This window comes from Papio anubis, chromosome 15, assembly GCF_008728515.1.
Source record: "Papio anubis isolate 15944 chromosome 15, Panubis1.0, whole genome shotgun sequence".
Taxonomy (NCBI): Eukaryota; Metazoa; Chordata; class Mammalia; order Primates; family Cercopithecidae; genus Papio; species Papio anubis.
The window spans coordinates 6,836,705-6,863,035 of record NC_044990.1 but is presented as its reverse complement, the minus strand read 5'-3'; the positions used below and the strand labels follow the sequence as shown (position 1 = coordinate 6,863,035).

The following is a 26,331-nucleotide window of genomic DNA, read 5'->3' as shown; positions in this document are numbered from 1 at the left end:
GGCTCATGCCTGTAATCCCTGCACTTTGGGAGGCCAAGGCGGGCAGATCACCTGAGGTCAGGAGCTCGAGACCAGCCTGGCCAACATATAATGAAACTCTGTCTCTACTAGAAAATACAAAAATTAGTTGGGCATGGTGATGCATGCTTGTAGTTCCAGCTACTTGGGAAGCTGAGGCAGGAGAACTGCTTAAATCCGGGAGGCAGAGATTGCAGTGAGCCAAGATCGTGCCATTCTACTCCAGCCTGGGCGACAGAGTGAGACTCTGTCTCTTAAAAAAAAGTAAAAAATAAAAATCACTCTGTTGGCTATTTGAACCTTTTGAAAAGAAAATGGTTCTGTTAATAAAAAACAGGCCAGCCGCAGAGGCTCATGCCTGTAATCCCAGAACTTTGGGAGGCTGAGGCAGGTGGATTACATGAGGCCGGGAGTTCAAGACCAGCCTGATCAAAATGGCAAAACCCCGGTACAAAAATTAGCTGGGCGTAGTGGTACACATCTGTAGTGCCAGCTACTCTGGAGGCTGAGGCAGGAGAATCGCTTGAACCTGGGAGGCAGAGGTTGCAGTAAGCCAAGATTGTACCACTGCACTCCAGCCTGGGTGACAGAGCAAGACTTTGTCCCCCAACCAAAAAAAAAAAAAAACTCAAACATCAGTTGACTGATGTTTAATAAGAGTACTCAATCTTATTACACTAGGATTTATGGAAGGATATCTTTCTGGACAGTAAAGCTTAATATTCTTAAAAGTAATATTTTAAATTTAATTTAAAAATTAGCAATATCTCAATTTCTGTTTGGTTACTCTTGGGGATTAAGCAGCACATCTGTTTGATTTACCTTATTGCATACATTATGAACTACATGAAGATATAAGGGATACATGTGATTTTGTTTTTTAAAATCACACTGTATATTTTTAAAATTAACACATGCTTAATGTAGAAAATGCAGGAAATCATAAATTATGCATAGAGAATAAACATTACGAATTCCACCAGTTATAATTCTTTTAAAATACTTTTTTCAACAAATATTTGAATGCCTATTCTGTGTTGTCTACCATTCTAGATGTTTGGGATAGAAAAGTAAATTATAGAAGTTCTTGTTCTCAGAAATCTAGTCTAGTTAGATTATAATTTCAGTACAATTTCTCTATTTTGATAATGTATTTAGATGACAAAAGCTTAGAGTCTTGTGACAAGGCAGAATAAAAATTTATTAGAAGTTATGAGTAAAGAGTAATTTCAAGTAAACACAAATTTTAGTCTTTTCATGACTGCAGGTCCTAAGATAACTGAATACATATATGTCTTCCTTTCCCACTGGGTGTTTATCGAATGCCTGTTATGTGCCTGGCACTGTTCTACGTGATGAGACTATAGCAATGAGCAAGACAGGTGGGATCTCTATTCTCATGGAGTTTATGTGCTGTGGGGCAGGAAGAGAAACAACGGTAAATAGTTAAGCAATTAATAGAAAGGATAATGACGAATGCTAGGAGGAAAATCAGATGATGTGATTAGATCTCAATGGTCTGTTATGCTGGTTACTAGAATCTACAGCTGGTCTCCAGGTTTCCTTTTAGCTATTTGTCTCTTCACCAGGGAAATTGAACTAATAATGCCCAAAGGAATCAAACAGTGTCATCTTTGCTTCCTGCCCTTTTGTACCCTCTCCTGGAGGTTTCCCAGTCAGTGAAATGGTTAAATAGCGAAAACTGGAAATAACTAAGAGTCAAAACAAGGCATATAGAAAATTATTTCTCAGATAATTTGGACTTTCAGAAAGCTGGGAGTTTGTTGAGTTTTTACAAACTGGAGTTTGTACCTGTCAGTATTTCAACAGTACTTTATGTTTGTATGTTCTGAATTAAGAAAAACAAAACACTACCAGTTATTAGGAATCTGAAAAAGAGTAAATAATTCTGTCAATCTTTGTGGAATTTGCAGTTTTATTTTGAAGTTTTTCACGCCTGCTTTAAAAACTGTCATCTATGTTACCTTATAAAGAACTCTTGGTTTGTAACCGAGCTTATTAGACAGTCTTTAAAATTTATATATAAGACTTTAGTGCCCTGCTTTCTTTGGTACATAAGAACTTGAAGTGTGACCCATGACTCATCAGTTGACGTTGGGGTGCATTTTTAGAAACTAGGAATGCCATAGTAGATTTCCCTTAGCAGTAGAGGAAGTAAATACAAGAAAACACAAATTTGTCTGTTTCTGTGCTGGTGTGATTACAGCTGAATGTTAAACTGATTCTTAGAAATGTGTTACAACATTGGACATTTCAGTAAGCTTGAACTGAATATGTGTAAACAATGTGTCTTGCAAAAAGATTCTTAAATGTAGCAATAACTTACCTTTCTCCCATTTTTATGATAGGAAATAACTTTGCAGATAAGTATACTTAATATTTAGGTTTATGTTTTACTTACTTTTGAAACAGAAATGAAGCAGTAAAGAAAAAGCATTGTCTTGGGCATGCAACTTCATTTTTAGTGCTCCATAAAATTGTTCTTATTTTTGATGTAAAGATCTTGTTTCTGTACTTTGCTTTTTAATCATGTATATAAGAACCAATCTTGACTGCTTTCTAATTGCTACTTTATTTCTTTTTGTGCATGCTCCCTTGCTCCTGCCATAAATATACTTCCATACACATGAAAGTGTATGTGTTCAGATAGATACTTCATGAAAAACAAGCCTGAGGTGAGCTCTTCACCCCAACTACCTGGTTCACTTAGAGTTGACTGCTATTAGTTTTTTTGTATATCCTTCCAGGCATGTTTTATGTATATAAACTCATGTGTGTATGTATATATTAATACATAGCTATTTTAAAACTCATACTGTTCTGTACCTTGATTTAAAATAGTGCAAAATTTGTTTTACTTGGCTAATTTTTTTTTGAAATTTAACTTGATCACCTTTTGTTTGCTGATCCCACCTTAATTAATGTAACCTTAAGGAAAACAGAGGTTTTCTTTGTTGGATATGATTATGGACAAAATGATTATTTGAGCCTTTGTTTTGAGCTTTCCTTTCCCCCCCCCCCCCCCCCCGCTATAAATCATGACTCTGTTGCTTAATCCTTTTTCAAGGCAATGCTGAACACAATAAAAATTATTCTGGGCGTCTTCATGATAACTTAAAATAGGATATTTACTAGGTGGCTTTGATCTAGCAAATATAGCACAACCATGGAATAAAACATAATTGGTACACTAATTCTGCTAAAAAGCTTGATTATTGGGGAATTTTGTAGTACAAGTTGTGCTTAATTAAATATTATTTGTTTAACATATCTGTTTGCTAATTGGAAATGTCTTTGTGCATTTTTTCATCAAGTCTGCAGATTGTCCCTTTACAATTTTAATATTTGTAGTGGACACTCTTAGAATAGCTTTCATTTTGAGGATTGTCAGGTGCGTCCATTTTGTTCTTCTTAAAGGGGGTGTGGGAAAGGTGGTCTTTTCCTTGAGTTCAATTAGAATATGATGTTAGATCTAGAGGGGAAAAAAGATAAATTGTTTTCAGTAATTTATGAGTATCACCTTAGAAAGTTTTAATATTTTCAATGTTACATTGCTTTTCTTTCTGTGAAATATAAGTGGACAGAATTGTGCAACTGCCAATATTAATCATTGTAGTAACTGCCATTTGCGTGACTGCTCTGTGGCTTCTCTCTGAGCTAGGAACTTTAAGTTTCATTCAGCAGTTAATTGTCATAGTAACCCTGTAAGGTCGATATTTTGCATTTAAGGGCTGGAGCTCAGAAAGTTTCAGAGGTAATATACAATTTGGACAAGATAATATGGTTACCTGTGATTGGAAACCAGACTTCTTTGATCTAAAAGCTGTCTTACTCTTTACTGTACTAGGGTTATATGAAAAGTTAAACTTTTGATAGAATCATAATTGTTTTCTTTCTTCATGCTGAGAAGGACTTCAAAGATCGTTTTAGTTTATGCCACATAACTGGCCAATGAAGAGATAGGTTCCAAGAGTAAATGGCCACAGTCATGTTCTTGGACTCATAATGAGATGATTTTTCGATGGAAACTCAGTGGAATTGTTTTGTTTTAATGCAGTTGAATGATTTTATAGAAACCCTGGTTTCACTTTTAAAGGCTGAAAGGGAAAAGCCTGTTTGTTGCTTGCATTATCTATCTGTGTCCACCTGTCCGTCTGTTAGCCTGTCTGCCATTCATCTCTATTAAACCTAGAGAAAGGAGTAGTTACATTCTTTATGTACTGCTTCAGCTTCTTCAGTGTTTAATTTTGGTTACTGGTCTTCAAGCTTATCTGGTGAAATGTTTGGAAGGGTAAGGGGGTTAAAGAGTAATTGGTTCTTTGCTGTAGAGACTGGACCCGGAAAAAGCATATAATTACCCTGACTTCTGTAATGGGCTATCAGCAAGAACTCTGATTTTATCAAACCCTTCTTGTAATCCTTATCTAGTGAGATATTTACCTACGTGGTTCTGTGTATTCATTTTGTTTGTCGTTTTCTTCAGAAAAGGTCTGTTTTTTTTCCCCCATTAAAATTCAGTAGGTGAGCACCAAAAGACAGGGCAAGAAAAAAAATTAAGTAGAAATAACTTAATAATAATGCAATTCCATAGGACATGGCAGTTTAGGAGCAAGCATAAGAAAAGGGGTTGCAACAAAAAAAGACTAACATCTTTGTTTCAACTCTTTGAGCCGTAGATTGATTTCTTTCTTTTTTAAGTTTAATTTGTGGAATAGTAGAATTTTTTACTTTTTATATTATAAAATAATTAAATGGTAGAACATTTGGTAATAGATATTCATAGAAAATCTGGAAAAACAGATAAGAGGAAGAAAAAAGTGTGTAATCTCTCCTACCATATATCTCCATAGTTTGCTCTTGCTCCTATTTCTACTTGTTGGGCATGCGTCTGATCTACAGTGAAACTTACGGTGGATGAAATTTGTGATGCTCTTTGGAGTGTCAAAGGACTTCCACTAAATCCCTCCTTATTCTTATTCTTTGCCCTCTGTTTCTTTGATCACCCATAGGGTGCTCGATAGCTGAGGAGCCATTTGCACGGAGTGCACTGCTGACTCTGCCCAGTGTGTGGATCTGCTGGCCATGCTTGCTCTCCTCATCTGAGAGGGTACCATAGTATAGCATGGAAAAAGTATGGTTCATTTTAGACTGTGAATTTTTTTTTTTTAACATATTTTCTTTTTTTTTTTTTTTTGAGACGGAATCTCGCTTTGTCACCCAGGCTGTACTGCAGTGGCGCAATCTCGGCTCACTGCAAGCTCCGCCTTTGGGGTTCACGCCATTCTCCTGCCTCAGCCTCCCAAGTAGCTGGGACTACAGGCGCCCGCCACCACGCCCAGTTAATTTTTTGTATTTTTAGTAGAGACGGGGTTTCACAGTGTTAGCCAGGATGGTCTTGATCTCCTGACCTCGTAATCCGCCGGCCTCGGCCTCCCAAAGTGCTGGAATTACAGGTGTGAGCCACCGCGCCCGGCCTTTTTTAAGGAAGGAAAACGTTTCGGAAAAACAGCAAAACAAATTGGTGCATTGCAGAGTGGTATGAATAAGATAGATATGTGTTAAAATGGCAGTTGGACGTCTCCTTTTTGGTAGAATACATAATAGCCATTTTTTTTTCCACCAATTTGAAGTTTGTCATTGTAAGGTGCAATGACATTAAGGTAGTCAGAAAGTGTTTCTTAAAATTTTGTGCCCCATTGTTGACATTTGTGTAGAAGAAAAGTCAACAATAACTGTGTACAGATTGGCTGCCCCTTGACAGGTAAGAGACTGCATAAAAAATGGGATCTGACCATGAAACTGTTTATCTTTTCAGGCACCGCTAGTGACTTCCCTAGGTGGCTGTTGTTACTATTTCTTTGTCATCAGTAGATGTCTGTTTACTGATTTGGACTGTCACCTACTAAGTTCTATAATGGCATCGATTACATAAGCATACTGTATTGAAAAATATAACATATCCAAGAGTGATTTGCCTATTTCTAGGACAGTTGTGCTGCTTTTACAAGCTAATTCAGAATGTGCAATTGTACCAAGGTATGTTTTTGTTTTTATTTTAAGGAGTGGCATCAGATGATATTCTTGGTCCCCCAGAACTTAATTAAAGGGCATAGTTCCAAGATGGAATTATGTTAGAAAAGGTGACTAAATCTTTTAGTCTAGCAAATGGGAATTAGATTTTAAAGGAAGACATTGACAGCGTTCTTTTTTAACAAATATCTTTCAATTTATATTATTGATCTAAATTGTAGGTTAAGTGAGCCATAAATTGTTGGTGTTATTAAGCAGTAAAAGATAAACAGAAAGAAAAGTTAGTGTTTTGATACCAGTTTCTAAGCAACAGTGCTAACATTTGACAGCGTAATTATTTCATGAGACACTGAATGAAAGTGTAGTTTAAATCATGTGACTTCTTGAAAGTAGAAAAAAGTTTAAAGTTATATATAAAATTTATATTATTATAATTTCTCTTAATATTGCCTTATATCTTATGTACCTCAATTATTTTTGTGCTGTATCTTACAAATAGATTCAACTCAAAAGTAATTAAAATATTAATTGATCACACATAACACAATGGCTGAAATTAAAAAGACAGCATCAAATGTTGACAAAGGATATGGAGCAACCAAAGCTTATACATTCTTGTTAGGGAAGTCAAATGGTACAACCACTTTGGAAAAGGTATGTTGGTTACTTACAAAACTAAGCATCTACTTTCCCTGGGACTCAACCCTTCTACTCTTAGGTATTTACCCAAGAGAAATGAAAACATATGTTCATAGAAGTTCTTGTTGATAATCACCGGGAACTGGAAACAGCACAGTTGTCCTTCAATAAAGGACACGATACAGTGAGATACTGCCAAGCAATGGAAAGAAACAGACCACTGATATATACCACAAGTAGGTAAATCTCAAAAACATGCTGAGTAAGAGAAGCTGTGTGCCAAAGAGTACATACTCTATGTTCCCATTTAGGTGATACTCTAGAATAGTCAAAACTAATCTGTGATGGAAAGAACATCAGACCAGGGGTTGTCTCTAGAGATAATGGGGGTTGAGATTGGCTGGGAAGGGCATAAAAAAACCTGGAGTGATGATTCTATTCTCTTAATAGGGATTTGGGTTCCATAGTTGTATGTATTTATCAAAAGCTTAATTAATATAGACTTAAGATTTGCACATTTTACTTGGTGTGGTGGTACATGCCTATAGTCCCAGCTACTTGGGAGGCTGAGGTAGGATGATTGCTTGAGTCCTGGGCAACATGGCGAAATGCAGTCTTTTTAAAAAAAAAAAAAAGTTTTGCACAGTTTTTTTGTGTGTTTAAATTCTACCTCAAAAGCCAAATGTAAACAAATAGGGAACTTCAGTTGATATGCATTCTGTCATATTTAGAAGTGTACTGACTTCAGCATTTACTTTGAAGATCATGAAGTGATAAAACAAGGGAGGATGAGGAGATATGTGACAAAGCACATATAAGTAAATCTTAATGGTAGACTTGTAAAATATAAGTGTTTACCCTGAAAATGTTGAACTTTTCAGTGTGTTTGAAAATGTTCATAGTAAATTGTTGGGAAGGTCAGGTGCAATGGTTCAACACGCCTATAATCCTAGCTACTCGGGAAGCTGAGGTGGGAGGATCGCTTGAGCCCAGGAGTTCAAGACTACAGTGAGCTGTGATTATAGCACTACACTCCGCCCTACATGACAGAACTGAGACCCTGTCTCTAAAAATAAAAATTTTAAAAACTTTTTGGGAAAATGTTAATAATAGAACTTTTCATTGTCCTTGCATGATATATTATTTTACAAACTTTATTTTGTTCCTCTTTGCTTCAATGATATTTATGAGCTTGTGGCTGAGAATTTTTGAGAACTTAACTATACTGTCAATTACACCAAATCATAGCCTTATTTGAGGAGTTAGAATTTAGAGAAGTATCATTCTAGTTTATTAACACGGTTGTCTTTCTTTGGGGCTGTCGTCAGTTTACTCAGCAATGTCTGCAGACAGAGTGATATAAATCATGTGGCTTCTGTGGAATTGCATCACATGTTGCTTATATAATGCCTTTCTTGTTTTTTCTTTAATGACGGGGAAGAGGGAGGGAACAGTAAGACTTTCTTAATTTCAGGTACTGCTGAATGTGGACTTTGGAATTAGATGAACCAGAGTTTGAATCCCATTCCAATCACTGATAGCCTAGTTGTTTTTAATCCCTTGGATCCCCATTTTTCTCATCTATGAAATGGTAATGGTGATGGGTAACTACTTCATAGGGTTTGTTGGAAAGATTAAATGAAATACTGCTTGTAAAGCAATTAGTATAGTGTCCAGCATGTAGTAATAGCGAATAAATTGAGCTGTGAAGGAATCAATCACTGGAAATGGACTTTATAAGACTCTTCCAGATTGTTTGAGTATCAACTGAAGCAGTCAAGTAATATGCTTAAAGGAAGATAAGCCATACATCAGGCTTATCAGTGTTAAGCCACTTTATTTAGTCTGTGTGATTCTGGGGAGGTGACTTGAGGCTGTGTTGCAGAAGTGACCCAGGTCTGGCCCATTAAAGCGTCACATGTCCCTGGCTACCGTGATTGGTTCAGCGTAGCCGATGACCAAGCCAGCCATTAGAAATAGGAAGATGTAATTCTGGGGCATTTGTTGGCAATATTGTAGAAGCAGAACATGGGGTCTAGCACTGTGCCCCTAAAACTGCTGGGAACTAGCTGCCACATGAAGCCTGAGAATGAACCCAATCTAGAGGAAGCAGGGTTGGGAGAGAGCCCTGAGTCAGTCACACCTATCTTATTTTTTACTTAAGCCACTTTCAGTCAGGTTTTCCATCATTTGCAGCTGAAAGAATTCTACACACAGTTGCTCACCCAGTATCTTATATATTAATGCTTCCTACTGATTTCTTTACTTACTGAGTAATTCTACAGTTATGTTTCTGTACCATATATGTTTTGCTTGTATGGTGGTTAGATTTTATATTCTTTGAGGAAATGACTTAACTCCTGATATGCATGCTTTTCATCCCCATTGGAATATCTGTACCCATGTTGTCCAAAACAAGACACTAGTCTTTTGTTGACATTGGGTTTGAAATGTGGCTAGTCCCAACTGAAATGTGATGTGAGTGTAAAATGTACACTGGGTTTCAGAAACCTAATATGACCAAAGAATGGGATCATTTTGTGTCATTGGCTGGGAAATGTCTTTGTAGTAGACTAAGCTCTGTGAGCTCTCCAAAGTAACCCTATCCTCCGATGCAGTTCCTGGCATGCAGCAGATAACCAACACATATTTGTTGAATGAGTCATGAATTTTCTGGTACATAGTTGATGTGCCTGTTATGTGCCATGCTGGTTAACTGATAGGGGAAAACAAGATAAAGTGGTTTTGCCGGGCGCGGTGGCTCAAGCCTGTAATCCCAGCACTTTGGGAGACCGAGATGGGCAGATCACGAGGTCAGGAGTTCGAGACCATCCTGGCTAACACGGTGAAACCCCGTCTCTACTAAAAAAATACAAAAAACTAGCCGGGCGAGGTGGTGGGCGCCTGTAGTCCCGGCTACTCGGGAGGCTGAGGCAGGAGAATGGCGTAAAAACCCGGGAGGCGGAGCTTGCAATGAGCTGAGATCCGGCCACTGCACTCCACCCTGGGCGACACAGCGAGACTCCGTCTCAAAAAAAAAAAAAAAAAAAGTGGTTTTTAAAAATGTATTATTCTTTACTCTTAGGTTTTCTTCATCTAGGCTGTTTCCATGGAAACGGCAACCAAAAGATTTTCAGGATTGGCGTAATACTCTTTGCGTGATATTTGCTGCCATTGTTAGCCAAGACCCACAAGTTTAAATATTTAGATGTATGTTTCTTAAGTTTGAGATCCAAAGTGTAAAAGTTTGATGTGAGAGAAGGTTGCTGAATATTTGCCTTTTTGGGGTGCCTTTGAAATTCTTCCCTTCCATTAAAATAATCTGGAGGAAAGTAAAAGAGTTGCCAAAGTACAGGTGCTATTCTGTTCTTACAAAGTACCTTTGTTGTTGCTTGTTTTTTACTTTACATTGTCTATCCCTAACTTACTTCCTAATTACAGCTTTGTAAATATGGATCACTAATTGACCTTTACCTGGTTAGAACATACGTATATTGTCTGTAACATAAGTGAATTTCTTTTGCTAGAATCATAAGTTCAGATTGCAATGAGGATGCTAGTAGATAAAGATAAAGGCAGTTATATCCCAAATTTTTCAGATCACCTAGAGCCATTGGCAAGAAAAACCAAGTGGGATTCCAGATCTTGAGGCACTAATTTACAAAGTGGTGGTCCGTCGCCTTAGAAGACAGCATTGTCCCAATGAGTAAACAAAGCCACCTTTTGATTTCTGTATCTTAAAGCCCTAGGAGAAAAGCTTCAAGCTTGGTTAAAACATTTCTGTATAGACCCTTTTATATACAAAGGTTGCATTCAAAGCACTGTACAAATTTTGTGTCCCATGACAAATATAAGTGAATGTTTTCCAAGCAGCTTTGAGAGAGACTGATGGGCAACTCAGAATTTGAGATGCTATTCAGTTTTATGTTCATTCAAATTGATTTTGATATCTGAACACAGAAGCATATAATTATTTGAGTTTTATGGATATAAAAAGTATTGTCAGTTTTGAAGCCTCCATTTTATAACAGTAAAAATTAAAAATGAAAATACAAAATTGTGGCAAATTTTTTGTGCAACTAAGAAATGAGGTCCATCTAGCATTTTGGCCCCCATGTAGATGGCAATATATGTTTTCTTCTGGAAAGTTAACAATAGAGGGTAACTTTCCCTTGGATCTGTCATTCACTTGTTTATGTAAACATATATTTGTATATGTACATGTATGTTTATGTATGTACTGTGTATGTATAGGTATGTATATATTTTGGTCTGTGCGGCCTGCTCATATTTACTATACGTTAAGTACTAGGTACAGTATATGCTTTAAAATTATAGCTCTGGAATCACACTGCCTGATTTGAATCATGTTTCCATCCCTTACTAGCTTTAGGTCTTGGGCCTTACTCTCAGTTTCCTCATCTGAAAAGTGGGGAGGAATGTGAGAATAGTATCCAACTCAGGGTTATCTTGAGGATTAAATCTGTTAATTCCCCATCTCTGTTGATACTGTGCCTGGTATCAAGTAAGTTCTAAATAAATGTTAGCTATTATAATTCCATCTCCAAATCTATTCCCTTTATATGTCAAAATTGACCCCGTGAGTTAATCCCTGTTTAATTTAGACTGTGTATGATTTTGTGACTTCGGTCTCATCCCCTTTTGTTTAATAAAAATCCTAATATTCTGTCCTTGTCCTATGTTCTTGTTTTATCACTTCTAATTTTAGTGGCCTAGGTCTCAACCTTTTTCTAGCTGCACTGTTTTTCTTTAGGTAATTGGACTTTGATGTTTCAGCCAGATGTGGGCTGTAGGTGTTGATCATGTCTTTTTTTTTAAAACAGTGCTGAGACCCTTACCCGCTCCTACCCCTAAGTGATGTGCTGGAATGAGCTGGAAGAAGCTTTGTAGATTGTTTAGCACAGTGCCCCAGTTTTTCAAAGCAGAAGGTTAGGGCCTGAGGCTGCAGCTCCTGCTGATGATGGACATTTGTTGTAAATTGAAAGACATTTTATTTCTCAACAGTACAGTTTATAGAGTAAAATAGTAAATGGATTATTAAATTTTGGCTTTTGGAGATACCGGGAAATTCTTATATTTATGAGAAACTACTTTTGAATTGTAGGGAGTGTAGGTATATTTTGATGGGAAATATGAAGAAAGTTCCCTTATAATTCTCTTTTCTTTGATATGCCTATGCTGGTTATGGTATGCTAACACCTTTTCTTACCCTCTTGCTTCTTTCTCTCTTTTAAAACTTTTATATACTAAAATGTTACTTTGTCAAAACCATTCCTCCTTTGACTGTTCATAGTGATTACCTTAGTTCAGGCTCTCATTACCAGTCATCTTGGTCATTGCAGTAACTTTCTGTTTTACCCTTCTTCATTATTGCCATAAGTCTGCTGCCAGAGTTGCCTACCCAGACACATGGATCTAGTCACATCATTTCTTAACTCAGGAACCCTCGCATTCTCTCTGTACCTAGTCCAGCCCTCAGACCCTCTTTTCTGTCCATCCACCGCCTTGCATTCATATACCCACGTAGAGTGCATCAGCTATTCCTGAAATACCAATTTTTAAAGCTGTTGTTCCTTGTTCCCCATAACTGTACATTGAGAGTCCTCCTGTTGTTTCTGAGCCAGTGTACTTCTCCCAAGAAACTTTTCCAAATTATTGCAATAGAAATTACTCTTTTCCCCATACTTGCATAACACTTTGCTTCTTTTATTTCACTTGACCCAGATATTCTTATATTGGATGTCTGCCTCTCCTATATGTCATAGCGGGACTTATAAACTACTGTGTTTCTCAAAGTATTGGCCTGTTTGAGTGCCATTTTTATTGTGAAATTAGGAAGATAGATTTCAATGAAGTTGGCCATCCACAAAAGGACAGATTGATTTCTGATAAGCATAGGCGTTAGAGGTTTTTCTCTCTAGTAGTAATCTAATGATAAAGAAGTTTATGATTGAGACTAGAGAAAACAGGGAGGCTAACATAAGCCTTGTTTTTTTTTGTTTTGTTTTTGTTTTTGTTTTTTTGAGGGGAAAATGCCTACTTAGTGAAAGGCAACCTTCAGAGAAGCACTTTCTATTAGACACTTATGCAGGTGGGTTAAAGTTTACATAGAGACATCTAACTGTATGTTATGACATTGGGGGTAAACTGAGAAAGCCTCTTTGTTAAGTTAGCTCTATTCAATTATATTTCCTTGGCAATGTCTTAAAGAGTCATTCCTTTTATGTTTAGCTTTGTCTTGTTGTGTACAAATGTCCTTAGACAAAGGTATATTTTCATAAATCATGCAGATCACTTGATTGAGATTTTCTTACAGATTTTGTGAAAGATTTTGTTTGGAAAACGTGGGTAAGAGTAAAGAACGTAATATTGAAACAGACGAAGGGAAGAATGAAGAAAAAGAGATAAAAAGTTAAGAAAATAAAATTTGTGAAATGGAATTGGTCTAGGGTTGGCCATATGTGTATGTTTAACATACACCTCCATGGGATCCTTTCCTGTTCACCATCTTTTCTGTTATAATTTGTTTTAGAAATAACGGTGATTTGGCTTTGTTAAAAACAAAGTTCATAATGATAAATAACGAATCTGTAAACAATTATAATTTAATACTGTATATTTGTTTACATCTCACTCAACTGTGAATGGTGCCATGTACAGTTTTGTGTGTATACATTTTGATGGATTTTTAACTTTTTATAGTTTGTGTATGTCTTATGGTAGTAAATGACAAAATGTGCATATATTTTATGCATTCTTGACATACCTTTTTCTTAATTTTTTCAATATCTCTAGGCTATATTGTTCGTCTGTGAGTTTTTTCAAATTGTCACGAATCGCCAAATAATTTTCTAATAAATTCATTGAAAAAAATCCACATATGTGTGAACCCATGCAGTTCAAGCCTGTGTTATTCAAAGGTCAGCTGTACATGGAAAAGATAGTTGAGCACCATAGATACTTGTGTTTAATACCCTGCACTGAGGCCACCTACTTGTTCCTTTTCTGAGCCTCATTGTTGGCTTCCTCTTAGCATATGGTTCCTAATAAGTTTGAGTATCTGAATACTCAGCCTACAGCAGATTAGCAGCAACAACTCTAAGTATGTTGTTGGGGGGCAGGGAGAAAAGAGGATGAAGTAGCAAGTGGCAGATACCATTAGGGGAGGTGGCAGAGAAACTAAAAAGTGGAAGATACTATCCAGGTACGAGAGACAGACTAACAAACATTGGAAACAGAGAGACTTGAATGGTTTAAATGAATGGTTTGAAGTGACAGCTGGCTAGAACACAGGGTTTTCGGGTTTACGGGTGGACATAGAGACAGATACGATAGAATCTTAGTTATTTGTTAAGAGATCACCTTTTGTGATGAGGAAGTGAAACTAGAGGCAATTAGAAGATAATTGGGAAGTAACAGGAACCTGAATTAGAGCAGAGGTAGTGGGAATAAGAATTCTAGAGACAAAATTGGTAGGATTGGTAAGGCAGGTAAAAGTTGAGGACTCATTTGTTCATTCATATTCCCTTTCCTCAGGTTTATTATTAACCACATACTCATGTCAGGCATGGGGGTATAGAGATGAATAACTAAGACTTGGTTTCTGTCTTTTAACAGCCGATCAGTCTGTAGGGAAGACACATGCAAACAAGTGATTGCAAACCACTGCAGTGAGGTGCATGGTAACTGTGATAAGTGTCAGTGGAAGGGACATAGTGAGAGCTTGTGTTGGGTGGATTGGAAGAGCTTCACAGCAGAGTGTTCGCCTGAGCTGGCCAGTAAATGGGTGGGGGTTCTGCAGGAAACACCCTGGGTTCCAAGGTGGGAAAGGACATTCCAGGCAGGGAAGAGGATGCTGTGGTCAGGAAGTTGTAAATAATTTGGTGTGGCCAAAGCACAAATGTGTAGAATTGTGTCAGAAAGTGAAACTAGAGTCGGATCTGGGAAGGTTTGATTGCAAGGTTGAAGAATTTGGCTTTAATTTTGTAGAAGCAGCTGGGGACTCCAGAAGAGTATTTAGGCAGGGAAAATAGTATCATTGCTTTTTGGATACTAGTGTTGTGACGGAAGGTAGGGCAGAAAAAAGACTAGAAAACCTTTTGAGTTTGCTAAAAGAGTAGATGCAACAAATAACTGAGAGTGGTGGTGGGAATGGAAGAAAGGGGAGGCCACGTTCAGGGGAACTTGGATATGGAAAATGAGGCAGGGAGTGAGAAAGAGAAACGGGGGATCCTCTGGTTCTAGTTGTGGGACACTGGGATTATAGACATGCCGTGAGGAAGCAGATCATTTAGAGGGAAATAAAGACCCAGTTTTTGAACACAGGTGTGAGGCAGATAAACTTTAACAACTGGGAGAAAAATAAAGTTACATCTATTCTTATACTGCATACTAACCAGAATAAGGTGATAATAAAAAATTTTTTATTATACGAGTGAACTATACAAATGAAGAAAATAGTGGCAAATCTTTATCTCATCATCATCATTATGAAGAAGAGGATAAGAGTGGTGGAAGAACTCTCAAAGGGGAAAATGGGTAGATTCAATTACATGAAAACTGACAGCGTCTTTATGCTGGTAGACAACTAAAAGGCAAACAGGAGGCTTGGGAGAGGTGATTGTAATAATGTGATAAAGGGTTGCTATCTTAATATATTGAGTTCAAATCAATTGATAAAAACAGTACAATTCAATAAGAAAAAACTGGGGCTAAGGTTATAAACAGACACTTCACAAGATAACTAAGGATAATAATCATATGTTTAATTTAGCTGGACTAAAAAAGATGCAAATTAAAATAATGAAATATTTTCAACTATAAAATTTATAAATATTAAAAGAAAATTAGGCTTAGAACAATTTTGAAAAAGTTAGCATATTTATACATTGCTAGTGGGAATTCAAATTTTGTTCACCATTTTGGAGGGCAGTTTTGTAATGTAAATCAGAAGACTTCTTTTCACTTTGGCCCAACAATTTGACTTTTTTGGGGTTTGTCTAAAGGAAGTAATTGGACAGCTGTTACAAAAGAGTGATAGATAGGATGAGAACCAGAACAAGAATAGTATACTTTCAGCCAGCAGGCTGGGTGTGTAATCCCAGCACTTTGGGAGGTGGAGGTGGGCAGATCACTTGAGGTCAGGAGTTTGAAACCAGCCTGACCAACTAGGCGAAACCTTGTTCCTACTTGAAAAAAAAAACAGGCGTGGTGGCAGGCGCCTGTAATCCCAGCTACTCAGGAGGCTGAGACAAGAGAATCGTTTGAACCCAGGAGGCGGAGGTTACGGTGAGCCAAGATTGCACCATTGCACTCCAGCCTGGGCAACAAGAGTGAAACGTCATCTCAAAAAAAAAAAAAAAAGTTTCAGACAGCAGAGAGTTTCAAGTAGAGAGACGTCAGTGATATTGAAGAGAGATAAAGTAGTGTGCGGGTCTGAGACGAGCCATTAGGTTTAGCAGTTAGACATTCATAACCACAGTGAAACCAGTCTCAGTGGCTGATGGAGGTAGAAGCCCTTTTAGGTAAGCAGTTGACAACTGCAGCATGGTATTTTTCAAAACTATTGGAAGTGAAATGGAGGTGAGGGAAAGGGTAACCATGGTAGAAGAATGGTGTGTTTTTATTTTTAAAGTGGATAAGACATGAATGTTTTTGTACACGATGGGGAGAAAGTTAGAGATTGAAGGAAGATGAGATAAATGACAAAGGCTTCCAAAGGGATGAGCCCAGGTGGAGGAGAAACTAGCTTTTGGAAAGGAGAGGGAGAGATATGACAAAAGAAGAAAGGAATTAAGGATGTAGATAGATGCAAATCATAAACCTGTAAACATGGGGGTGAAAAATGTTTTGTTAATGGGGTGGAATGCTGTCACCTCTGATTGTCTCACTTCCTACCAAAATACAAGATTTCCCCTTTTCATATAGCATATTTTCTCAAAAGAATTGTCTATACTCTTAACTCCTCCCTTCCAATTCTCACTTGAACTCATTCCAGTGTCTCCATCAAAACTATTAAGGTCACCAATGAATTCATGCTTCTAAATCCAGTGCTTAATTCTGAGTCCTAATCTTATTTTACTTGCTTACGGGATTTGACACAGTTGATTATTTCTTCCTCCTTGGAACACTGTATCTGTTTCTCCGTACAATACCCTCCTAATTTTCTTCCAATCACAATGACCACTCCTCTCTGCCTGGTCCTCTTCATCCCCCAGAAAGGTGCCAAGGCGGAGTCCTGAATCAGCTCTTCTCTTTGCTGCTTACACTCATCCACACTCTTTTTTTTTTTTTTTTTAATTATTTTTTATTTTTATTATTATTATACTTTAAGTTCCAGGGTACATGTGCATAACGTGCAGGTTTGTTACATATGTATACTTGTGCCATGTTGCTGTGCTGCACCCATCAACTCGTCAGCACCCATCAACTCGTCATTTACATCAGGTATAACTCCCAATGCAATCCCTCCCCCCTCCCCCTTCCCCATGATAGGCCCCGGTGTGTGATGTTCCCCTTCCCGAGTCCAAGTGATCTCATTGTTCAGTTCCCACCTATGAGTGAGAACATGCGGTGTTTGGTTTTCTGTTCTTGTGATAGTTTGCTGAGAATGATGGTTTCCAGCTGCATCCATGTCCCTACAAAGGACACAAACTCATCCTTTTTTATGGCTGCATAGTATTCCATGGTGTATATGTGCCACATTTTCTTAATCCAGTCTGTCACTGTTGGACATTTGGGTTGATTCCAAGTCTTTGCTATTGTGAATAGTGCTGCAATAAACATACGTGTGCATGTGTCTTTATAGCAGCATGATTCATAATCCTTTGGGTATATACCCAGTAATGGGATGGCTGGGTCGTATGGTATATCTAGTTCTAGATCCTTGAGGAATCGCCATACTGTTTTCCATAATGGTTGAACTAGTTTACAGTCCCACCAACAGTGTAAAAGTGTTCCTATTTCTCCACATCCTCTCCAGCACCTGTTGTTTCCTGACTTTTTAATGATCACCATTCTAACTGGTGTGAGATGGTATCTCATTGTGGTTTTGATTTGCATTTCTCTGATGGCCAGTGATGATGAGCATTTTTTCATGTGTCTGTTGGCTGTATGAATGTCTTCTTTTGAGAAATGTCTGTTCATATCCTTTGCCCACTTTTTGATGGGGTTGTTTGTTTTTTTTCTTGTAAATTTGTTTGAGTTCTTTGTAGGTTCTGGATATTAGCCCTTTGTCAGATGAGTAGATTGCAAAAATTTTCTCCCATTCTGTAGGTTGCCTGTTCACTCTGATGGTAGTTTCTTTTGCTGTGCAGAAGTCTTTAGTTTAATGAGATCCCATTTGTCAGTTTTGGCTTTTGCTGCCGTTGCTTTTGGTGTTTTAGACATGAAGTCTTTGCCCATGCCTATGTCCTGAATGGTACTACCTAGGTTTTCCTCTAGGATTTTTATGGTATTAGGTCTAACATTTAAGTCTCTAATCCATCTTGAATTAATTTTCGTATAAGGAGTAAGGAAAGGATCCAGTTTCAACTTTCTACTTATGGCTAGCCAATTTTCCCAGCACCATTTATTAAATAGGGAATCCTTTCCCCATTTCTTGTTTCTCTCAGGTTTGTCAAAGATCAGATGGCTGTAGATGTGTGGTATTATTTCTGAGGACTCTGTTCTGTTCCATTGGTCTATATCTCTGTTTTGGTACCAGTACCATGCTGTTTTGGTTACTGTAGCCTTGTAGTATAGTTTGAAGTCAGGTAGCGTGATGCCTCCAGCTTTGTTCTTTTGACTTAGGATTGTCTTGGCAATGCAGGCTCTTTTTTGGTTCCATATTCATCCACACTCTTTTAGGGATCTTCTTCAATCTGATGACTTTTCATACCATCTTTACACCAGCGTCTCCTAATTTATATCATCTTCCCAGTCGTTGTCTTTGTACTGGACTTGTGTGTGCAACTGTCTATTCAGTGTCTCTTAGAAATCTAACAGGCAGTCCAAATTTTACATATTCCGACTTAAGCATACCCGTTGAACCTGCTCTCTTACAAACTTGTGCATTTCAGTTATGCTAACCCCATCTTTTCAGTTGCTTAGATCAAAAATCTTGGTGTCAGCATTCTGAGCAAACTATCGCAAGAACAGAAAACCAAACACCTCATGTTTTCACTCATAAGTGGGAATTGAAAAATGAGAACACTTGGACACAGGAAGGGGAACATCACACACCGGGGCCTGTTGTGGGGTGGGGGGACAGGGGAGGGGTAGCATTAGGAGATACACATAATGTAAATGATGAGTTAATGGGTGCAGCACACCAACATGGCACATGTATACATATATAACAAATCTGCACGTTGTACACATGTACCCTGGAACTTAAAGTATAATAATAATAATAAAAAAAAAATCTTGGTGTCACCCTTGACTTCTCCCCCTTCCATCAGCCCATGAATACATTTTATTAATCAGCAAACCGTATTGGTTCTACCTTCAGAATATATCTAAAATTGAGTAATTTCTCACTATCTCAACTATGTTCATCATGTTCAATCTGCCACCATCTGTGGCTCAGAATATTTCAGTAGGCTTTTAATTGCTCCTGCCTTTGACCCCTTCAGATTATTTTCAGCATGGCAGCCAATGATCTGTTAAAATCTGACTCAGAGTGAAAACCAAAGTTTTTAAGGCCGTATAAGATTTAGTAAGCCCAGTTACCATTCTGACGTCTTGTCTTCTCTGAGCTTTCTTCATTTTATCTGTGCTCACCTCCTTACTGTTCATTGAACACACCAGGGACATTCTTGCCTCAGGGCCATTGTACCTATCGTTTCATTTGCCTGTAACAAACATTTTTACACCAGATACCTGCATGGCTTCCTAGTTACACTTCTTTTTGGTTTTAAATTCAAATGCCACCTTCTGAGTGAGTTCTTCCTTGATCATGCTGTTGAAAATAGCTGTCCTTTGACTTCCCTACCTTGCTTTCTTTTGCTCTGTAAAACTTTTCAGCATCTAAAATACTGCATTTCATTTCTTCTTGTATATTGTCTATCCTCCACACTCCACCCTCTCCCCCATCCCACCCACATGTTAACTTCACAAGGGCAGGGATTTTTGTCTGTCCATTGAACACTGTGGCTCCTCTCATACCTCTGTCATCCTTCGACTTTTATGTATTGTGTGAGACTGGTGAATTTGGGGCATTATCCAGTAATTACAAATTGCCCCAACTCGGCCGGGCGCGGTGGCTCACGCCTATAATCTCAGCACTTTGGGAGGCCGAGGAGGGCGGGTCACGAGGTCAGGAGATGGAAACCATCCTGGCTAACACGGAGAAACCTTGTCTCTACTAAAAATACAGAAAAAATTAGCCGGGCGTGATGGCGGGCGCCTGTAGTCCCAGCTACTCAGGAAGCTGAGGCAGGAGAATGGCGTGAACCCGGGAGGCAGAGCTTGCAGTGAGCCGAGATCGCACCACTGGACTCCAGCCTGGGCTACAGAGTAAGACTCCATCTCACCAAAAAAAAAGAAAGAAAGAAATTGCCCCAGCTCACCTGGCTGGTAAAGAGTGTTGCTATTGAAGAAAGCCCACGTGTTGGAGGTACTGGAGAAGTCTTTCTTTTTGGAGTAAAGTTCTTTCCACAGCAGTCTTTTCTCATTAGCAGAGGTTCATCTAGATGTTACTGGAAAGGTTTAGTGTGATATTTAATGTATGTCCTTTTTGAAATAATTTTCTGTAATTCTGTTTCCAAATTAAGGTAACACGATTTAGTGTAACTTTAGGAATTAGGCAGGTAACCCAGTTTGGTTTTTGCCTTCATCCTTTTGCACTGAAAAAACCTTTTTCATCATAGCTTAGGAGAATTTCAAAATTAGGAGAACAAAAGGTGAAGGGCATTTAAAATTTTAAATTTTCTATTAGCCACAATTTGACCTCCCTTATATAGAGTATTTAAAAGATTAAACTTATCAAAAAAAAAAAAAATGAGCAAATACTGAGACTAAAAGGTAAATATACCAGTAAGTGTTTTGTTATATATAAACAGATACAGAATCATGTTTTAGAGCTAAATTCAAACTCCCTCTGTGTGTGTATGTGATTAATTACTGTTTAAGCAAAGCCAATAGATTATAGTTATAGCCAGTAGTTTATAGAATAAAATGTATGTGAAGCTCCCATATGATATGGTAAATATTTCCATGCAGCTAAATATCCAGATACACTTCTTCCCGTAGGAAATGGCTCTGGGGAAATAACTTTATTCCAGGAGAGACAGACTCCTGTAGCAAGGCTCAATCAAGCATTTTTGCATTTTCAGTTTTTGCTTTTCCAAAAAGATTCTTGGTTATTGACCGGTACTTCTTGTGAAAGAAGGGTTTTAGAACTCTTCGATGCTCTGTATCAGTCATTTACCTCCGTTTCTTTCATTGAGTCCACAAGGTCAAAACTATTTTCACAATGCCTTTCTCACTCTTTTTTGCACGAATGTCTAGTAGAATTTTCCAGACCTCACATGTGAGTTCATGACAGATTAAAAACAGAAACATATATGAGACTCCAGATTTACAAAAATGTAAAATAATATATTTCTTCTCGCTATGTTTTTTATTTTGAAAAAAGTTGTTTTCAATAAAAATGTTAACCTACTGGGGTTTTTTATTAACATGGATATTTGAATTTTTATTACTAATGTAATAAATACAGACTGATAAAAGCTGTTTGGGAACTTCAGTAATTTTTTAATTAAACTTTTTATTTTGAGATAATTGTAGATTCACTTACAGTTGTAAGAAGAAATAATACAGAGAGATCCCATGTACCCTTTATCCAGTTTCCCCCAATAGTAGCATTTTGCAGAACTGTAGTACAGTATCACAACCAGGATATTGGCATTGATACAATTTCCATTGTCACATAGCTCCTTGTGTTGCCCTATTATTTGCCCCAACCCTTCTTGATCTTTGGCAACCACTCATCCATTTCTATAATTTTGTCATTTCAAGAATGTTGTGTACATGGAACAATACAGTATGCAGCTTTTTAGCATTGGCTTTTCTCGCTCATAATTTTCTGGAGATTCACAGAGGTTGTTGTTTGTATTAATAGTTCATTCCTTTTTATTGCTGAGTAAAATTCTATGGTATAGATGTGCCACAGTTTGTTTACCCATTCATCAGTGGAGGTACATCTGAGTCGTTTTGTAGTTTCTGGCTATTACAAATAAAAATTACTAGAAACATTCGTTCACAAGTTTTTGTGTGAATGTAAGTTTTCACCTCTCTGGGATAAATGTTTAAAGGTACAGTTGCTGGATTATATGGTAGTTGTGTAGTTTTTTAAGGAAACTGCCAAACTTGTCCAGAGTGGATAAAAGGATTCTGAAGTCAAACAAGTTTGACAGCACTGCTTTATACAAAAGCAGCTATCAAAGCTGATATGTGACATATACAATGAGAGAATTTTCTTGTGTCGATACCAAGTAAGGAAACTTTTTTCCCTTACCCCTTTGAAGATTAAAGGGAGTATTACCTTATTCTTTGTGCATTTGTAAATTAATGGGCTGGGTTCATATGTTGATTCCTTTGAAGTGCCACAAATGCACATTATTTCCTCATATATCAATATAGTTATACATATCAGGACTCTTTTGCATTTCAAGATCATGTATGATCCTGAGAACAATCTTTTTTAAATGCCTAGTATGTCCTAAGAATTGGGAATACAAAAGATTAAAAAGACTATTTTTACCCTCAAAGAGGAGGGGAGGCAGATGAGCAAACATGCACTGTAGGAATTGCTGAAGGGAAAATGTGTGTAAAGGGCAGCAGGAACAGAAGGGAAGGGGGAGCACTCAAGAGCAGCAGGAGGCAGAATTTGAGCTGAAGCTGAGGAATGAGGAAGATGGGCCAGGAGGACTTGAGAGGGAGGGTATTCTTAGACCCCTGGTACCGATGAGTTAAGGGAACCACATCTGTTTCCTGTCTAACCTTTGGTGGTAACTCTTAGCTCATCATGTTTTTCCCTGGGCTGGATCTCTTAGGTTAGGGCCAGTGAAGACCTTTTAAATCTGAGTCAGGAGTAACATCAAGAGAAATGAACTGAATAATACATAGTTTTGGAGTATGCAAACTGATGGTGGAAAACCATAGTTCTTTCTGCGAGTCTTTGTGGATATTCTTACCCCTTAAACCAGGAAGATCAAGCATGTCAATCTTAACTGGAATTAGGTAGTAAACTCTCTTCCTATTGCACTGGCTATTTTTCAAGATATTATTTTAAATGTGTTGTAATAATCCCACCCAAGCTAACAGCTTCCTTCTCTTTACTATTCCAGCAATACTGTTAAACAGATTATACAGTTAGAAAAGATTCATATTATGCTACACTTTATATTTTAGGAAATGTTTGAGACATTTAACTTGTACTTTAATATTTCACACTGTTCACAGATATATAATATCTGAACTCAAGCATATATGAACATGGGCATATCCTCCTGTATACATAGATGTAGTTTTGTTACCTAAAGTTGCTAAGAGAAAGCATTATTGTCGCCCAGTTGGTCGTTCAACATTTATTGAGCTCCTCCCCTGTGGGAGGCTCACTCTTAGAGCTGATAGTTCAGTGAGGGACCCCAGTGTGAGAGTAGTATAAGGCAGTACAGCCAACTTGCACACAGAGCAGAAAGAGAAAGATCTGCCTGAGCTGGGAGAAGAGGGGTGGAACTGGGACTTAGAGAGGTGAGGTCAGGATGCCTTTCTCCTTACAAAACTCATACTCTAAAGCTTTCATGGAATATCTTTCCTATTGTGTTTTTTTTAAGCCAGAAGGAACTGGGTTTATCTTCCTTCTTTCTTGCTAAGTAACTATATGCTATATGGCTTTGCACAAATAATAAAATCTGTCTGAACATTTGATTCTCTATTTTTAATAATAGATAACACTTTGCACCTATGATTTGCCAGATACAGCAGTATATATGTGTATATATATACACGTGTATATATATCTGAACTTATAGATGTTTTATATATGTATTGCCTTATATGTATAATTACATATAAGTATATACTTACATAATATATATACTTACATAATATATGTAAGTTTATATACTTATATATACATAGATACATGTGTTTATATACATACATGTATGTATGTACTTACGTACACATAAATACATATATGTGTTTATATACATATGTGTATGTATATATATACGTGTGTATATACTTACATATGTGTGTATACTTACATATGCGTATATACATATGTGCTTACATATACATATTTGTGTATATATACTTACACGTATATACATATATGCTTATATATACATGTATATACATATATGTGCTTATATATACGTATATACATATATGTGCTTATATACACGTATGCATGTATACTTATATATACACATATATACTTATATATACTTATATACATATGTAAGTCAACATAAAGAATAAGTTGTATATATGACTCTTTGAGATAGACCACTGTTACTAAATGGGAGCATGTTAATTTTCCTCATGAAAAGTGTTTTGATAAAATGAAAATAAAGAACTGAAGAGATTTAGAAAGTAGCTAAAATATAATCGTCTTAAATACTTTCTTAGTCATCATGTGGGAGGCTAGAATTGTATTTTTCTTGAGGAAAAGAAAAATTAGAATAAACACTATCACAAAGAGGAGTAAAAAATAAGTGAATATTCTTGCTAATTGGTAGTTCCTGTTAATTGGGTAGGAAACAAGAATCTGCAGAAATTCCGTATTAAAATACTTAGCTTGAACCCGACTGTCTGGCTGAGATACGTGATGTTTCTCTCCTTAATCTCATGCACTTAGCCCTGGCATATTAAAAGGTATGATGCTCAAAGGGAGAAGAGCATGAATTATAAAAATGCGAGAAATATTTGGTTTATTGATGTTGGTATTGATAGGAGTTTACAGGCTGCTAGTATTACTTTTATTTTTATTTTTTTATTTTTATTTTATTTTATTTTATTTTTTTGACGGAGTCTCGTTCTGTCGCCCAGGCTGGAGTCCAGTGGTGCAATCTCGGCTCACTGCAAGCTCCGCCTCCCGGGTTCACGCCATTCTCCTTCTCAGCCTCCCAAGTAGCTGGGACTACAGGCGCCTGCCACCATGCCCGGCTGATTTTTTTTGTATTTTTAGTAGAGACAGGGTTTCACTGTGTTAGCCAGAATGGTCTCGATCTCTTGACCTCATGATCCACCCACCTTGGCCTCCCAAAGTGCTGGGATTACAGGCGTGAGCCACCACGCCCGGCCCTTTTCTTTTTTTTTTTTTTTTTTTCCTGAGACCAAGTCTCGCTCTGTTACCAGACTGGAGTGCAGTGGCATGATCTCTGTTCACTACAACCTCCGCCACCTCCTAGGCTCAAGCAAGTCTCCTGCGTCAGCCTCCTAAGTAGTTGGGACTACAGCCACCCGCCACCACGGCCAGCTAATTTTTATATTTTTAGTAGCAATGGGGTTTCACCATGTTGGCCAGGCTGGTCCGGAACTCCTGACCTCAAGTGATCTACCCGCCTCAGCCTCCTAAAGTGCTGAGATTACAGGCGTGAGCCACTGTGCCCACCCTTGCTAGTATTATTTTATTAGTTCTTAAAAACACAATTTATCTGAGGCCACCTGTCCCGCCTGAATCGTATGCCACCACCTCCTAATTTATGGCAGTTGTTAAATCTGTTAAAGCATTAATGTTGTTTTTCTTTTAAAATTTTTGTTTATTTAGAGACAGGATCTCACTATGTTGCCCAGGCTGGAGTGCAGTGGTGCAATCTTGGCTCACTGCAGCCTCAAAGTCCTGGGCTCAAGCAATCCTCCTGCCTCAGCCTCCCGAGTAACTGAGATTACAGGCATGCGCCACCACGCCTGGCTAATTTTCTTACTTTTTGTAGAGACAGGGTCTCACCATGTTGCCAGGCTGGTCTCAAACTCCTGGGCTCAAGGGATCTTCCCACCTCAGCCTCCTAAGTAGCTGGGACTGCAGGCACATGCCACCATGCCTAACTATTTTTTTTTTTTTTTTCTGTAGAGACAGGGTCCTACATATTGTCCAGGCTAGTCTCGAACTCCTGACTCAGGCAGTCCTCCCACCTCAGCCTCCCAAAGTGCTAGCATTACAGCTGTGAGCCTCTGCACCTGGCCTACTTTAATGTTGTTTTTCCAATGAATACTTTAAATAAATAAGGAAATACATATATGTGATTGGAGAATTTTGTTATTGAAATAGAAGTGCTAGTGGCCTCGACATGGTATCCTACTCTTAAGGTTCTTGTGGCAGGCACGCTAAGTTCTAGAATTCCCCTCCCCTAAGTGTGCTTTCTTTGCCACACAGTTTTACCTGCTTCATATTCCCTGAATGTGCTGTGTACCCTCAAGCCCCTGCAACTTAGCTGATGCTTTTTTTCACCCAAGATGCCCTTGTCCATTTTTTCTCTCTGGCTGATACTTCCTGTCACAACTCAGCAGTCCCATGGTTTTTTTCCCTTTTGAAATTATTTCCGGCCATGAAGCCAGAGTTAGATGCCAATTCTTTTCATGTCTCTCCATATTCACATAACACCCTGT

The 26,331-nt window shown here is 37.8% G+C and overlaps 1 protein-coding gene across 3 annotated transcripts in view; it reads left to right on the top strand.

Annotated features, from left to right (window-relative positions):
* The window catches only part of LNX2 (ligand of numb-protein X 2), a 77,140-nt gene that overhangs the window by 11,934 nt on the left and 38,875 nt on the right, over window positions 1-26,331 (top strand). Inside the window, exon 1 of one of the 3 annotated variants that reach the window (XM_009191683.4) lies at window positions 600-2,714. The exons of the other annotated variants lie outside the window; for them this stretch is intronic. The gene's annotated coding sequence lies outside the window, so the exon portion shown is untranslated. Of the gene's footprint in view, window positions 1-599; window positions 2,715-26,331 lie in introns of those variants that run through there. 3 annotated transcript variants of the gene reach the window in all.